Source organism: Jaculus jaculus, chromosome 17, assembly GCF_020740685.1.
Source record: "Jaculus jaculus isolate mJacJac1 chromosome 17, mJacJac1.mat.Y.cur, whole genome shotgun sequence".
Lineage (NCBI taxonomy): Eukaryota > Metazoa > Chordata > Mammalia > Rodentia > Dipodidae > Jaculus > Jaculus jaculus.
The window spans coordinates 15,598,283-15,605,025 of NC_059118.1; positions in this window are offsets into that span (position 1 = coordinate 15,598,283).

Sequence of the window (6,743 nt, forward strand, 5' to 3'; positions counted from 1 at the left end):
TAAAATCCAACATCCCTTCATGATAAAAGTCCTACAGAGACTGGGAATAGAAGGAACATATCTCAACATAATAAAGACTATTTATGACAAGCCTACAGCCAACATAATACTAAATGAAGAAAAACCTGAAGCTTTTCCACTAAAATCAGGAATAAGACAAGGGTGTTCACTGTCTCTACTTTTATTTAATATAGTACTAGAAGTCTTAGCTATAGCGATAAGGCAAGAGAAACACATAAAAGGAATACAAATTGGAAAGGAAGAGATTAGTTTTTTTTCAAATCAAAGATAATAGCTAAGTATCACAAAAGAGAAGAAAGAGGAAAAGATTCTGTTTTTTTTTTTTTGGTTTTTTTTTTTTTTTTTTTTTGGTTTTTCAAGGAAGGGTCTTACTCTGGCTCAGGCTGACCTGGAATTCACTATGTAGTCTCAGGGTGGCCTCGAACTCATGGCGATCCTCCTACCTCTGCCTCCCGAGTGCTGGGATTAAAGGTGTGCATCACCACGCCCAGCTAGGAAGAGATTCTGTAAGTGAGGGTTTGAGACCAACATTAAAGAAAAAATGAAAAGGGGCTGAGAAAGTGGCTCAGCCCGTACAGGTGCTTGCAAAGCCTGCCAGCCAAAGTTCCACTCCCTCGGTATTCATGGAAGGCGGCACATGTGTTTGGAGTATGTGTGCCATGGCAAGAGGCTCTGGGGTACCTATTTTTCTTCTCTCTCTCCCTGTATAACTAAATAAATAAGCTATTAAAAAATGAAAACATTTATTTGTAGCCTGCCATCATTGTGGGCTGTTCAGCAAGCTGTCACCAGTGGCCATGGATCTCCTCATAGAGGCTGGGTACGCTTTACAAGCTGTCACGACACAGGGAGTCTGTGTCCCTCTGCAGTGTGCTGAGCAATATGGAGCAGAGTGTCAGGGCTCAGCAGCAGCAGGCTGATCCTTCCTGAGGGGGTCTGTGGTGGCCAGCGGTGGGAGGACAACAAGAAATGAGGCTCCTGTCTAGGGTGAACTATACATATTAGCAAAGACATCAGCCACACTGCCTTGTTGAAATCACTATTGTTCTGAGGTCAATAAAGCCCTATCCCCCAGAAGTCCATATGCAAAGACTTGGTCCTCAGAAGGTGATGCATAAGGGACCTTTAAGAGGTGGCTAGGGGGGGCTAGAGAGATGGCTTAGCTGTTGAGGTGCTTGCCTTCAAAGCCTGGGGACGCATGTTCAACTCTCCAGACTCCCTGTTAGCCAGACGCACAAAGGTGAGGCAAGCGCAAGGCCGCACACACCCACTAGGTGGTGCAAGCATCTAGAGTTTGATTTCAGTGGCTGAGGCCTCGGAGTGCCCATTCTCTCTCTCTAAAAAAAAAAATTAAATAAAAATAATTAATTAATTAAATGAATAAAATACAAGAGGTGGCTAAGGAGATGGCTCAGTGGGGAGAGTGCTGGCCTGAGCCCCAGAGAGGGAGGGAGGAGCACTTTTACTTTCAACTAGTGGCCTTCCATGAGGATCCGCAGGTGCTCCATGAACCCCCAAATCTCCACAGAATGCTTGCTATCTTATTCTCTCAGGGCTCAGCGCTGATCTACATCCCTTCTGACTGGCTGTCCTGTTTTCTGTATCTCCCAGAGGGAGTCGCATTTCTGGGCCTTTTATACCATGGTGAGTTTGTGATTATTTTCTTCATTTCTTTTTTCTTTCATTTTTTTGGTTTTTCGAGGTAGGGTCTCACTCTAGCCCAGGCTGACCTGGAATTCACTACCTAGTCTCAGGGTGGCCTCGAACTCACGGCGATCCTCCTACCTCTGCCTCCCGAGTGCTGGGATTAAAGGCATGTGCCACCACGCCGGCTACTTTCTTCATTTCTTGTTATGGCCTGCCTCAATCAAGATTACCTCACTGGGGCTGAAGGGATGGTTTAGCTGTTAAGGTATTTGCCTGCAAATCCAAAGGACCCAGGTTCGATTCCCCAGGACCCACATTAGCCAGATGCATAAGGGGGGGTATGTGTCTGGAGTTTGTTTGCAGTGGCCTGAGGCCCTGGCATGCCAACTCATTCTCTCTCTTTCTCTTTCTCTGCCTTTCTCTGTCAAATAAATAAATTAATTAATTAAAAAAAAAAAAGATTGCCTCATTGGGGTGCTGGAGAGATGGCTCAGCAGTTAAAGGTTCAATTCCCCAGTACCCAAATAAAGTCAACTGCAGAAAATGGTCGGTTTGCACAGTGGCAGGAGACCCTGGCATGCCCATACTCACACTCTCTTTGTCTGCCTCTTTCTCTCTCTGTCTCAAGTGAATAAATAAAAATATATTTTTCGCCGGGCGTGGTGGCGCATGCCTTTAATCCCAGCACTCGGGAGGCAGAGGTAGGAGGACTGCCATGAGTTCAAGGCCACCCTGAGATGACAGAGTTAATTCCAGGTCAGCCTGGACCAGAGTGAGACTCTACCTCGAAAAAAGAAAAAAAAAAAAAAAAAAAAATATATATATATATATATATATATATATATATATATATATTTTTTTTTTTTTTTTTTCAGGTCAGGGTCTCACTCTATCCCAAGCTGACCAAGAACTCACTCTGTACTCCACCAAGCTGGCCTTGAACTCAGAGCACTCCTCTTACCTCTGCCTCCCGAGTGCTGAGATTAAAGGCATGCACCACCATGACCAGCTTAAAAAATATTTTTTAAAAAAGAAATAGGGAGGCTGGAGAGATAGATGGCTCAGCAATTAAAGCACTTGTCTGCAAAGCCTAAGGACCCAGGTTGGATTCCCCAGGAGCCACATAAGCCAGATGCACAAGGTGGTGTGTGCGTCTGGAGTTCGTTTGCAGTGGCTGGAGGCCCTGTCTCTGTCTCTTCTCTCTCTGTCTTTCTCTGCTTACAAATTAATAAATAAAAGATATATTAAAAAAGAAAGATATAGGAGCTGAGTGTGGTGGCACACATCTTTAATCCCAACACTCAGGAGGCAGAGGTAGGAGGATCACCATGAGCTTGAGGCCACCCTGAGACTACATAGTAAATTCCAAGTCAGCTGGAGCTAGAGTGAGACCCTACCTCAAAAAACAAAACAAACAAATAGGGCTGGAGGGATTACTTAGTGGTTAAAGCTCTTGCCTACAAAGCCAAAGGACCCGGTTTGATTCCCCAGGACCCATGTAAACCAGATGCACAAGGTGGTGTATGCATCTGGAGTTCCTTTGCAGTGGCTGGAGGCCCTGACATACCTATTCTCTCTGCCTCTCTCTATATCTTTCTTTGTCTCTCTCTCTCAAATAAATAAACAAAAATAAAAATGAACAAGTCAGGTGTGGTGGTACATGACTTTGATCCCAGCGCTTGGGAAGCAGAGGTAGGAGGATCACCATGGGTTTGAGGCCACCCTGAGACTACATAGTGAATTCCAGGTCAGCCTGGGCTAGAGCGAGACCCTACCTAGAAAAAAAAACAAACAAAAAACAACCAAACAAAACAACAACAAAAAAAGAAATAAATATTTTTTAAAAGATTGCCACATTAGGCTAGGGTTATGGCTCAGCAGTTAGAGACACTTGCTTGCAAAGCCTTCCAGCCCAAATTCAATTCCCCAATACCCACATAAAGCCAGATGCACAAAGTAGTGGGATCATCATGCATCTGGAGTTTATTTGCAATGGCAAGAGGCTCTGACATGCTCATGTTTGTGTGTGCTCTCTCTTTCTCTCCTTCCCTCTCTCTCTTTCAAATAAGTAAAAAATTTAAATTTTTTGTTTTGGTTTTTTGAGGTAGGATCTCAGGGTGGCCTCGAACTCACAGCAATCCTCCTACCTCTGCCTCCCAAGTGCTGGGATTAATGGTGTGTGCCACCACATCTGGCCAATATGCTATTTAGTTATTTGCAGAGAGAGAGAAAATGAGTGTACCAGGGCCTCTAGCCTCTGCAAACAAACTCCAGATGACTTTGCCACTTTGTTCATCTGGCTTTATGTGTGTACTGGGTCTGTAGGCTTTGCAGGCAAGCATCTTAACCACTGAGCAATCTCTCCAGCCCTCAAATTAAAAAAAAAAAAAAAAAAAAAAGCCGGGCGTGGTGGCGCACGCCTTTAATCCCAGCCCTCGGGAGGCAGAGGTAAGAGGATCGCTGAGAGTTAGAGGCCACCCTGAGACTACAGAGTGAATTTCAGGTCAGCCTGAGTGAGACCATACCTTGAAAAAAAAAAAAAGATTGACAGGCAAGAGAAAGCTTCTGAAGTTTGCCCTTTCCATTTTCATATAAAGCTGCAGCCCCAGAGAGCTGGGTTCTGCTGAAAAAAAAAAAAAAAAAAAAAGGCTTAAAAAAACAGCTGTAGAGGTCAGGGCACCCCCACTCCTCTGTAGGGTCCTTGGTTCTCAAAAAACAGCTCTCTTCATATTTTTATTTTATTTTTAAAGAGAGAGAATTGGCACACTTCAGCTACTGCAATCGAACATCAAATGCAAGCGCCACCTAGTGGCCACATGCGACCTTTCATTTGCCTCACTTTTGTGTGTCTGGCTTATGTGGGACCTGGAGAGTCAAACATGGGTCCTTAGGCTTCACAGACAAGCACCTTAACCACTAAGTCATCTCTCCAGCCCATATTTTTAAAATACTTATCAGAGAGAGAGAGAGAATGGGCACAACAGGACCTATGGCCACTGCCAACAAACTGCAGACCTGGTTTGACATAGGTACAGGGGAATTGAACCCAGGCTACCAGGCATTACAAGCAAGCACCTTCAGCCACTGGACCGTCTCCCCAGGCTCTCTTCTGATCTTGTATATCCAGGGTAACACTGATCCCATTCTCCTTCCCTCCAAACCTTACACAAGACTGACTGTACCGGGTACCAGCACCACGAACAGAAGGCAAACTCGGGGAGCCATGACAGATTACTTGGGCATGGAAGCTGTTGCAGATCCTTGTCCCAAGTACAGTGACACCATTCTATAGTCAGCAGACACCTGGAGGCTCAGAGACCTTGTCCTGTCCCCTTCCTCGGGGTCTGAGCACCACAATTTACAAGCAGGATTCTGATATTCGTTGCCACAGTCACACACTGCCGCCCAAAGACACGTGCTAGCCTTCTGACACCCATCCCTTCGAGGTAACGGCCACTCTCATCCCCTTATCAACCACGACCCACCCCTGAGTGCTCCCATTCCCCACTGAGCCTGTGCCCATGAATGGCTGTGTGTAGCCCAGCCACCCCAAAATGTTACACACACTTGAGAGCAGTACCGAGCCACTTCGCAGCACATGGTCACCTGCTCATTCATTCCTTCACTCACACACTCATTCATTTATTCAGCAGGCTATTAATCCGGGGGTGGGGGAAGGGGGAGAGTCAAACCATGATGGGAAATAACAACACCTGAGTTACGGGACATGTCCCCACTCCTGGCCAATCCCCCATCTAGTTCTCCACCAAGGACACACACAACGAGCCGCTGGCAGGTGACCTGAGGCAGAGCTGGCACCGTGAACATCACCTGTGGCGACTGGTTAGAATGGGAACCTGGAGGACCAAACTTCTCACTCCCAAAGAATCTACTGAGGGCTGGAGAGATGGCTTAGCAAGTGAAGGCGCTTCCCTGCAAATCCAAAGGACCCAAGTTCAACTCCCCAAGACCCATATAAGCCAGATGCACAAGGTGGTGCATACGCCTGGAGTTTGTTTGCAGTGGCTGAAGACCCTGGTGCACCCATTCTCTCTATATATATATTTGGCTCTTTCTCTCACTCAAGTAAATAAATAAGTAAATAATAAAAACGTGGTTGTGAGGACTAGGGAAATGGCTCATGGGTCTCTGGCTGTGCCAGGACCTGCGTTCTGATTCCCCAGAATCCACACGAAGCTGTCGCACGCATCTGTAGTCCCAGCGCTCTTGAGTCGAGCTGGATGGCGGACACAGGTTTACTCAGCAGAGAACAGCAGATACCCAACCTCAAACAAAGCACGTGAACTAATGTCCAAGGTTGTACTCTGACCTCTGTACTCATACACATGCCTTCACACGCACACACACACACACACACGCACACACACACACACACACGCACACACACACACACACAGAGTGGTTTTGAGTCTTGGCTCTACCACTCAGAGTCTTTAAAGTTCTCTGGACCTGGGCTGCTTGTGTGACATGGTGGTCCTACTCCACAGGGTCGTGGGATATACCATCTCACCATCAGGACCTGTACAGCAAGTAGGCACTCACACACCACACTCGTCACAAGTCCTGAACCTCCCAAACCAGCTCAGCTGTTCCATGGATGTTAATTTCTCCCCCCCCCCCACATTTATGTTCCCTCATATGTTTGTGGTCACCCTGCAAACCGGAGCTGACCCATTAGCGGGTGAGGGCTGATGGGTTTCTGTAAGGTCACAACCTGCACCCATCTCGTCCGTCTGCTGAGGATGTGACCATCCTGATGTTGACAGACGGGGCGGGGGGGGGGCACAGACATGAGGACGCTCGGTGTCAGCCCCCAGGCAGGCAGCCCCCTGGCCCACCCGCACCCCTGCCTCTGCCCATGCCCTACCTTCCACATAGGTTTGATGCTCAAGACTAACGGAAGAACGTGGAGATGAAAGGAGGCCCTGCGGATCCGCTCGCCCACACGCCATGGCGAGCCGATGTCTGACCCTCACTGTGGAGGAACATGAGGCCAGGGGAGGTGGGGCATCTCTATTGTGCAAGGATTCTAGAACCCAGGGTCTGCACCGCAC